The following is a 10,618-nucleotide window of genomic DNA, read 5'->3' on the forward strand; positions in this document are numbered from 1 at the left end:
ATCTTGCCTATAGTCTGTCTCCCCCACTAGATCTTAGGGGCCTATCTTTCAGAACCCCTTTTGAAACTACCCAGTCACCACTGAAAACACCTCTGACAATGGCTTGTGTGGTGACCTTTCGCATCTGCAGAGGAGCCTATAAGGCAGTTTCTGAGTGGACGAGAGCACAGATGGAGCCAACGTGCCTGGCTGCGTGGCCCTGAGAAAATTAACCAACCTCTCTGTTTCTCAGTTTCCTCATCTCTAAATTGGGTATTATGATAATACACCTGCCTCCTCATAAGAGTTTTTGAGAGGATTAACTGAATTAATATACATAAGTGCTGTCTGTAGGTTAGCCATTATTACCATTTCTGTCCTTAAATATAATGCACTGCAAAGAGCCATCTGTAGCTATGTGGCCTTGGGGACGTCTCTTAACCTCTCTGAGCATCTGTATCCCCTTTGGCAAAATGGAGATGATGATGCTATCGCTCTGTAGTGGGTTGAATCATGGCCCCAAAAGATAAAACCTTATTTGGAAAAAGGGTCTTTGCAAATGTAGTTACATAAAGCATCTCAGGATGAGATAATCCTGGATTAACTGGGTGAATTGTAAATCCAATGGCAAATGTCCTTATACGAGAAAGGCTGAGGGAGATTTTAGACACAGAGGAGAAGGCTGCATGAAGACGAAGGCAGAGACTGGAGCTGCACAGCCCACAAGCCAAGGATGCCTGAAGCCATCAGAAACTGGAGGAGACAAGGAAGAGTCCTCACCAGAGCCTCCGGAGGGAGGGCAGCCCTGGCAACAACTTGATTTTGGACTTCTGGCCTCCAGAACTTGAGAGAATACACTTCTGTTGTTTTAGGCCATCAAGTTGTTTCAGCAACCAGAGGAAACTAATACATTCCCTCATAGGATTGCTGCAAGAATTAAAAGAGGTAACATCCATAACGTAGCTGGCAATCAACAATTCACAACAATTATTGCTATAATTTACCTCCTTTCTCTGGACCTTCATCTCCCCACCTGTAAAATCAGAATTTAGATGGGATAAAAATGTCCAACTTTTTGCTACCTTGTGCCGGCTCCTTCACCCCTCAACTCCCTCACAAGGGAGGTTGGGACCATGTTAATTTCTCGTCTCCCTTCTTCTCCCTTCTGTCTCTCATTCCAGGGATCCATGACAGACAATGTCCCCAAATGACAGGTCTTTACATCTCTGTGTCCATCACGGAGGATGGTGGGCACTTATCCTCATCTTCAAACTGGACGTGATGATGAGACCACAGAATCCTGAGCAGTCACCCTCCAAATCTTCCAACATGAAAGAAGATCCTGGGCAAGTCACTCAACCCCACTAGGACATGACTGCCCAGAGTATATTTTAGGAATTATAATATTCTCCTCCTTCTCAGGGCTTGATGAGGAGGAAGCACTTAAGATGATCATATCAATGTCTAAAGCAAAAATAGTAACCACGAATGGTGGGAGTGCTAACAGACATAAAAGTAAAATGTGCAATGACATTAAGAATGTCAGTGATGTTTAAAATTTAAATTTATAATGACATTGTAAATGACAACGATAGCAGAAAGGATGGAAAGAAGGAGATGGCGATGCTTCATGGGTGTACTGGATGGGAACCTCTCACCAGACTATGCAAAGAGGCCCCTTAACTACTCTCCCTGGCTCCATTCTCTCCTCTTCTCACTCTTGCCCTGCCACTCAAAGTCAGGATTGGAAGGACACTCCTAGCCGAAGTGCAGGAGCAATAGATCCATTTATCTTTCTAAAAAATAAATCTGGCCAGATCCCTCCCTTTCTTAAGTCCCTTCGAGGAATTCAAACTCCACTTCCATACCCATGAGGTCCTTTGTATGTGTAAGAATAAACAGCCTCGGGGCTTCCCTGGTGGTGCAGTGGTTAAGAATCCGCCTGCCAAGGCAGGGGACACGGGTTCGAGCCCTGGTCCGGGAAGATCCCACATGCCGTGGAGCAACTAAGCCTGTGCACCACAACTACTGAGCCTATGCTCTAGAGCCCGCGAGCCACAGCTCCTGAAGCCCGCGCGCCTAGAGCCCGTGCTCCGCAACAAGAGAAGCCACTGCAGTGAGAAGCCAGTGCACCGCAACGAAGAGTAGCCCCTGCTTGCCGCAACTAGAGAAAGTCCGCGCGCAGCAACGAAGACCCAACACAGCCAAAAATAAATAAAATAAAATAAGTTAATTAAAAAAAAAGAAAAATAAACAGCCTCCGCTTGATTAGGTAACAAGTAACATGGTAGCGGAGGTCCCACCCAAAAGGTACTCAGTGAATGCTAATTTCCTTGCTGCCTCCACACTCCCTGCTCTCTTCAACTGGCCAGAAAGAGAACTCTCTTATTTCCTATTAACAAACAATGCTTAGCTATTAGCTGTAGCTGCAGATACATAGAAACAGAGACTAAATAGATCTCAGATTCTTGGCCACTGGCTCCCCATCCTATAGGGACACAGTGACCTGCTCTTTTATGCCAAAGGCACAGGACATGCTTCCTACAAGGGCTCAGTCCCAGTGAATGTGGTCAAAGCCTTAGATTCTCAAGAAGTTTTCAAGGAAATATTTTTGCCCTCAAAATTGCCTCCTTCTTTTTATCTAGAATGATGATTTATTTTGTTATTCAGTGACTGAAAATTCATGAAATTTTGTGGTTAGAGCAAAAACGTCACACATGATTCCATATGTCCATGCAGTGGGGCTGAGAAAATCTGACAGTGAAAACCACCGTTTCTTCCCCTAGAGTTTAAGGGCCTCCAGCCTCTTTTTTTTTTTTTTTTTCTTATAATATTTTATTCCCTTAAAAACATTGCTTTAAAAAAATCATTAGATACAAGGCTCTATAAATAAAGACAATGATCAAAGCACTGTATTTTCTTAGATTAGTTTCAAGATTCAAATTCTCAAATGCAAATGTAACATTTCCGAGTCATGGACCCAGAAGTAGACCTGACAGACCAGCTGGTCCAATCCAGGGAGGCAACATGGAGAAATGGAAACAATGGCGGGTCCCATGAGAAGCATCCAAGGACCTGGATTTGAGGTTCAGTTCTCCCTGCACTAGGCATAGGACCTTGGGCAGGTCACTAAACAACCAAGTCTTGGCCTGTAAAACGGATGAATCTCATCTGCCCAGCATGCTTGAGAAAATCGTGATAGTAAATGGAAAAGCTGACAGTGCTCTATAGTGACCAGGGATAAATATTCTCCCACACTCTTCACTCTACCTCTCTGGACTCAAGGCCCATTTGGCCTGGGGAAGCAAGAGTAAAGGGATAATTAGAGAAAGCCATGGAACACACACGTGTAACCAGCATCTGGATTAAGAAAAAGGATATTATAGCACCCCAGAAGGCCCCTTCACACTTTGTTCCATCATTATACTTTCCAGGGGGAACCACTATCCTGACTTCCAAAACCTCATATTAGTTGTACCTATTTATGAATTTCATGTAAATGGAACTAGATAGGTTGAACTCGTCTACATGACTTCTGCTCAACATTAAGTTTGTGAAATTCATTCACCTTATTATGTGTAATTATAACTTGTTCATACTTGTTGCCTATAGTATTTAACTACATGACAATATCACAATTCATGTATCTGTTTTACTCTTGATGAACATTTGTGTAGTTTCCCATTTGGGGCTATTATGAACACCCATGTGCATGTCTTTTGGTGAACATTTGTGTGCCTATCTGTTAACTGTATATCTACTAATGAAATCGCTGGGTCACGGGGTGTGCATAAGTTCAGCTTTATAAAAAATTGATACAGCCAATCAGTTCCCCAAACCTGTTGTACCAACCTCTACTCCCACCAGCAGTGTATGAGAGTTCCAGTTGCTCCACATCTCAACAATACTTGATACTGTCTGTCTTTTTCATTTTAGCTATTCTGGTGGGTTGGAAGTGGCATCACATTGCAGAATGATATTTTTAAAGTGTAAACCAGATTATGTTTCTCTGCCAATGGTTTCTTTCTGCAAGCAGAATAAAACCCAACTCTTCAACCTGACCTATAAGGCCTTGGTTACCTCTGACCTTCTCTCTGACCACTCACTCTACTCACTATTCCTCCACTCCACTACCTTTCCAATCTTCAGATATGCCAAGGTCATTCCCAACTCAGGTTCTTTATATTTGCTGTTTCTTCTGTCTAGGAAGTTTTCCTCCAGATCATCCCATGAATGACTACTTCTGGCTCACTCATACATTCAACAAATACTACTGAGTGATTATCAGGTTCCTTCTCAAATATCACCTCCCTCCAAGGATCCTTCCCTGATTACCATCAAATGTAGTCAAGATTACTCCACCACCACTACCACCACCCCACGTTCACTCTCTAGCCCCTTATCTTGCTTTATTTTCCGTTTAGTACTTATCACTACCTCCCATTTCCTCTTTTAAGATTTCTGCCTTATCACACTAGGATATAAACTAAGAGCAGAGACAGTCAGTGTATCTTCAACTGGAACAGTGCACACAGTAACTATACAATAAATATTTATGGGATGAACAGAGAATGAAAGGGAAGGAATTCACATAGCCTTCTCAAAGATAACCATAGAATATTAAAGCTAATGGAGCCCCTTCTATGTTTTTCTATCTTACTCCCTCCCCGCCCCCATCCCACTTGACTGATAAAAATGAAGCTCAGAAAGATAAAGTGGATTGGTCAAGTCAGCAGCAGAAATGGAGTTTGAATCCAAGCTCATGATTTCTAGTTCTAGTATACTATTCTGCCTACAGGAACAGGGGACAAAGTCTAATCCCATTTGAATGAGTCTCTAATTATTGAATACTGGACATTAGGAACTGATTCAACCTGGAGAAGTCCCGTCTCATACCATGAAGGTAGACAACACATCAAGAGAATATGACACAGGAATCACTTCTGGTTTTCCCCCAAATCATCTCTGACCTTGGTTCAGAGGAAGAGGATGACACTGAGAGGGTAAATATGGACGAGGGTGGCTCTGAGTCTACCTCCCATTCTCTCAAGAAAGGAGAGTGAACCATCTTGGCAGGAATAATTTCCCTGGGCTCCAAGGGCCTGCGATCTACCAGGAGATCATGCCCTACCAGGAGATCATGGCCTACCGGGTGAGGGCCCTGTCTCACATGCTTAGTTTGGGTGAGAATCAGGTTGTACCACAACGCGAGCCTCAGGGCCAGTTGCATAATTGGATATGTAATCAGTACCTTCAAGAACTTCAGCCAAAAACACTCCTGACACCACTTCGATCTTGCTGAATCAACTCCAAACCCCATGACTGGATGATTCACTGGTCTCCTCTGGGGTCATGACTATCAGGTGCTGACCCAGGAATGAGAACTAAATTCATAAAGGGAAAGATCCACTAGTTGGAACTCTGGTTTTTCCAGTGCTTCAACCTACTGCTCCTTGGGTTTCCAAGCAGTGACGGAGGCCATGTTGGTCTCTTCCTCATCAATCCAAATAAATGGAAGATAACCAGAGACCAACTAGATAAGATAGGGAGCTACCGTTTGGGAAGAAATCAACCTGGAATGATTAAAAAAACAAATACAAAACCACAACCTCCTATCACAATTCCAAAATCCAAAAACCTCTGAAAACTGGGGTTTTTTTCTTTTTTTAATAAATTTATTTATTTATTTTTGGCTGCATTGGGTCTTCGTTGCGGCACGCGGGCTTTCTCTAGTTGTGGCTACTCTTTGTTGCGGTGCGCTGGCTTCTCATTGCGGTGGCTTCTCTTGTTGCAGAGCACAGGCTCTAGGCGCACAGGCTTCAGTAGTTGTGGCACACACGCTCAGTAGTTGTGGCGCACTGGCTTAGTTGCTCCGCGGTATGTGGGATCTTCCCGGACCAGGCCTCGAACCTGTGTCCCCTGCCTTGGCAGGTGGATTCTTAACCACTGCACCACCAGGGAAGTCCCTGAAAACTGGGTTTTTTGCTTGATTGTTTTGTTTTGTATATTTGCAGCAAATTCATCTGGCAGCAAATCCTGAGAGCGAAAACTGACATGAGACTATTTTTAGCCTTTATTTATCCTACTTTGGGTGCATACTCATACATTTTGATGTAGAAATATTACCGTTTGATTTTGAGGTGCTGAGTCAGACCCCAATGGAGTGATCAGAATATACAGTATATTGTACATCTTATTACTTTAATGAAAACTGAAAAATTCTTAATACCAAAACACATCTTGCTCCTAAGATTTCAGGTAAGCATGGCAGACCTGTAATTCTTCACTTATTTGTTCTGCACAAAAAACTAGGCAGACAGTATTGTCCTCATTTAACAAATGAATAAACGGACGCTCAGAGAAGTTATATGACCTGTTATCTATCACTGAATAACAAATTACTCCAACACTTAGTGGTTTAAAACAAAAATAAACATTTATTGCTTCACACAGTTTCCGTGGATCAGGTATTTGAGAGTGGCTTAGTTGAGTGGTTATGGTTACGGGCCTCTCATGAAATTGTAGTCAAGATGTTGACCAGTTATCCAGCGTGTTTTATCTGAAGGTTTGACTGAGGCTGAAGGATCCACTTCCAAGACGGCTCACTCATATGGCTGTTGGCAGGAGGCTTTGGTTTCTTGTAACATGAATCGTTCCCTAAGTCTGCTTCAGTACCCTCCCAATATGGCAACCGGATTCCCCCAGAGCAAGTAACCCAAAACAGAGCAGGATGAAAGCCACAATGTCTCTTATGACCTAGACTCAGAAGTCACATTCCATCATTTTCATAATATTCAACTGGTTACAAAGGTCAGCCTTTCAAATATGAGGAAGAACTACATAAGGACATAAATGCCACCACAATTATATAATATTTTGTTTATGTTTTACAGATAAAGTCTAAGCAACTGGTCCAAGGTTGCATAGCTCATCAGATGCAGAATAGGACTTGAAGCCAGGCTGACCAGTTCCAGAGTCCATACTTTTAACTGTGACATGATAATACCTCCTTCAATTTACTTGACTGTCCTCTAATATATTGGACATATAAGTAAATTCCGATTCCTTGTTACTATAAATCATACTGAACACTTTCCACATAAATCCATATCTCCAGCTCCTGTTCTTTTGTTAGGACAAATGCCTAGAGGCAAAATTGCCAAGTCAAAAGGTATGAACTTTTTTAATCCTCTTGACATATACTACAAAAAATAATCTCCAGAAAGGAAACACCAATTAACAAACTCAGTGAAAGTTCCTGTGAATGCCTGTCTCACTACATCCTTGATACAACTGAATATCATCATTGTTTAAATCTGTTAATTTTATAGGCTATAAATACTTATACTGATTTGCATTTCTTCATATAGTTATTATTACTATTTATCTGCACATTTAGGAGTTTTGGTTGTAAGCAATAGAATTTGACTAATTTAAAGTTTTTTGTATCGAAAGAATACAGGTGGCTCATGGAATTAAAAGGAAGGTTGGAAAATATGGCTTGTAAAGAAAAGGAGACCAGAGCATGCCGAGGGCTCTAGGCAACAGGAAGGGATGGATGGCCTTAAAGGCCACAATCACTGGAATGAGTCAATTTCAACATTCTATCCATCCTTGGGTCAAAGAGCCCAAGCCTGAATCATGTATCTCACCTTGGGTAGGGCAAGGCAAGGTGCCTTGATTCAACCAAGACTTAGAGATTCAAGCACTTAGTGGGGGAGAGGTAATTACCCAGAAGTAGGTAAATTGCTATTACCCAAAGTAGGAATGGATCCTTTACAGCTAAAGAGCAATAAATGTCTACTACAGGGTTCAACTTGATGGCTCCCAAACCCATGCTGTTAAGTTAAAAATTCTCTGCTCCTTATGCTGGTTCACTGTCTATTTTTATTCATTGGTCAAGTAAAATAACTTTACTTTGTTTTTAACCTAAGAAGTTGAGCATCATTGGAGTCCCCACCATGGACAAGCCAGGGAAGAGTTCTCTTTGGTTGGGAGAAAAGTCTAAAAACGTAGAAATGTGGAGATACGACGCCTTCAACTTTGCCAAGTAAAATAACCAAGAACAAAGGGATTAGACCTGCTCTGGTCTGAATGTTTGTGCCCCCCCCCACCCCGCGCAAATTCATATGTTGAAATCTCAATGCCCTATGTGATGGTATTAGAAAGTGGGGCCTTTGGGAGGTGATTAAATACTGAGAGTGGAGCCCTCATGAATGGGATTAATGGTTTTATAAAAGAGACCCCAGATTGCTTCCCAGCCCAATTTCCATCACATGAAAATTGATGTGACGAGAAGTTTGCAATCTAGAAGAGGGCCGTCACCTGACCATGCTGGCACCCTAATCTTGGACTTCCAGCCTCCAGAGCTGTGAGAAGTAAATTTCAATTGTTTATTAGTCACCCAGTTTATGGTATTTTGTTAAATTGAGATAAGCCCTTTACCAGGGGTTGGCAAACATTTTCTGTAAAGAACCAGACAGTAAATATTTTAAGGTTAGAGGGGATAACATTCTCTACCACAACTACCCAACTCTGCTGTTGTAGCACAAACGTACTCAGAGACAATAAGGAAACAAATGGACCTGGTTGTTTTCCAACAAAACTTTACTGACAAAAACAGGTGGCAAGCAGGATTTAGTCTTGGGGAGGGGGGATACTTTCCTGACTTTGTCTTTAAACCAAACAACAACAAAATGCATAAATGCTTCTGTTTGTGGTTATTTTAATGCTGGCTCCAAAACAGTAACATTTCTCCTGTGGTTTTAAAGAATTTACCTTCAGATGCCAATATTTAGGACAGTGTTCACTTGATTTATCACCCGCATTTTAACTATAAATTACTTCAGGTGATTTTGGCTTGGAGAAAACATGAGAGCAATAATGAACTGTTTGGTAGGGACTCAATATCCACCTCAAAATCAACTTCGCTATCCATGTACATGGGGACAAGCAGATGTGTTTATTCATTCAAGAACATTCAACATGCATTTACTGAGCACCTATTATGTGCCAGGGACTGAGGCTAGATACACAAAATACACAGGCCCAGGCCTTAAAGAGTTTAAGCCTGGTGGAGAAATTACAGTCTAGAAAAATAATCCATAGTTGTTGAGTGTTACTCTAGTGGATAATGGATGGGTGTTACAGAGAACTGGAATCAGGTTTGAAGAGCTGTAACTGACTGAAAATGGAACAGGGTGCCTCATGGACAGGTCAGAAGAACTCCAGCTTTTCGGGATAACCAATGCCCAAGGCCAATTCCTAATGTGGGGTAAATCTCAGACTGTATAGCTCTGTAAGATTCTATAATCACCAGATATCCCTTGGAGTGCCCGCAAGATTTATAACAATTCCCCCTTCAGTGGGTGTCCTCCTCAATACGTCATGTTGAGCTCCCAGTGGCTGAATCTATACTATGTTCTGATGCCTGCGTTCATGACTGACTGATCCAGGGGTTGACAACTGACCCAAGCAGGGTACAGTAGAAAGTCTCCAAAGCTGGCCACCATTGATTCCTTTCCTCCTTCTGTGCACATGCTACTCCTCACACCCAGAAGGGAAGTCTATTTCGCCTATGCTTGAATCTGGGTTGATGTTAGTGAATTTTTTGACCAAAGGTAATAGCAGAAGTGATGTTGTCTGACATCAAAGGCTAGGTCAGAAGACCTAGTCCTTAGTCCTTTGTAACATCTGCCCTTGGAACTCAGCTGCTATGCCGTGAGGAAGTCAAGCAGCCCCATGAAGAGGCTCACATGGCGAGAAACTGAGGTCTCCCCATTGATGGTCTGGCTGAGATCCCAGCTGACAACCAGGAACCACCTACTAATCATGTGAATATGCCATCTTGGAAGTGGATCTTTCAGCAGCACCAGCTGATGCTGCATGAGCTACGTCGCTGAGCCCGGCCCAAATTCCTGACTCGTAAATCATGAGATGAAATAAAATCATTGTTTGAAGTCACTAAGTTTTGAGGTACTTTGTTACTCAGCAACAGATCATTGGAACATGAGCCAACCACAGTCTTTCTCTCCCAACAATTTGAAATTTCGGTTGGAGATAAACAAAATATCGGAAATTTTAGGAGCTGAGTCTCATTAAAAGCAACCCTTGGTGTGCATTAGAATCACATGGAGAAACTGTGTCAAATGTAAAGTTCTGGGCTACAACCCTTCCCCTAAAGTTCTGATCCAGTCAGACTGGGTAGAGCTTAGGGATATTTTCAGCAAACATTGTACGTAAGCATCCCAGGTGCTTCTGACGTCATGGACTGAAACCATGATTTGGACACACAACTTAGAGGAACAACACACACACATCCACTTAGATTTTCCCTCCCCCTGTGTTGCCAAACTGGCCTTGACTTGAGCCCCTGGCAATCCAGTGTTAGCTATTTGTAGCCTAAAAACTGGTTGGATCTCAAGGTTAAGAAAAGCCCACATCAATAAAAAAACTCAGTAGAGGAAAGGTGGTGCTTGAATCCTCATGAACCCACAGTTCTCTCTAAATTGAACTTGAAGACTTAATCATCTTCCTAATTTTAGAATCCTGAAACATCTAGGATTGCGAGATTAAAGACCTCTTTAAACTGCAATGTGAAATGTGTTCTGGTCCTTGCTATATTTTTTTCTCCAAAAGG

The 10,618-nt window shown here is 42.3% G+C and overlaps 1 protein-coding gene across 5 annotated transcripts in view; it reads left to right on the forward strand.

Annotated features, from left to right (window-relative positions):
• The window catches only part of KLHL38 (kelch like family member 38), a 28,391-nt gene extending 18,486 nt beyond the window's left edge, over positions 1–9,905 (forward strand). For 2 of the 5 annotated variants that reach the window (XM_059901297.1, XM_059901298.1), the window contains exon 10: positions 1,161–5,652. The gene's annotated coding sequence lies outside the window, so the exon portion shown is untranslated. Of the gene's footprint in view, positions 1–1,160; positions 5,653–7,913 lie in introns of those variants that run through there. The other 3 variants (XM_059901296.1, XM_059901299.1, XM_059901300.1) reach the window with 2 other exon arrangements.
• The last annotated feature ends 713 nt before the right edge of the window (positions 9,906–10,618 follow it).

The sequence above is a fragment of the Balaenoptera ricei genome, chromosome 17, assembly GCF_028023285.1.
Source record: "Balaenoptera ricei isolate mBalRic1 chromosome 17, mBalRic1.hap2, whole genome shotgun sequence".
Taxonomy (NCBI): Eukaryota; Metazoa; Chordata; class Mammalia; order Artiodactyla; family Balaenopteridae; genus Balaenoptera; species Balaenoptera ricei.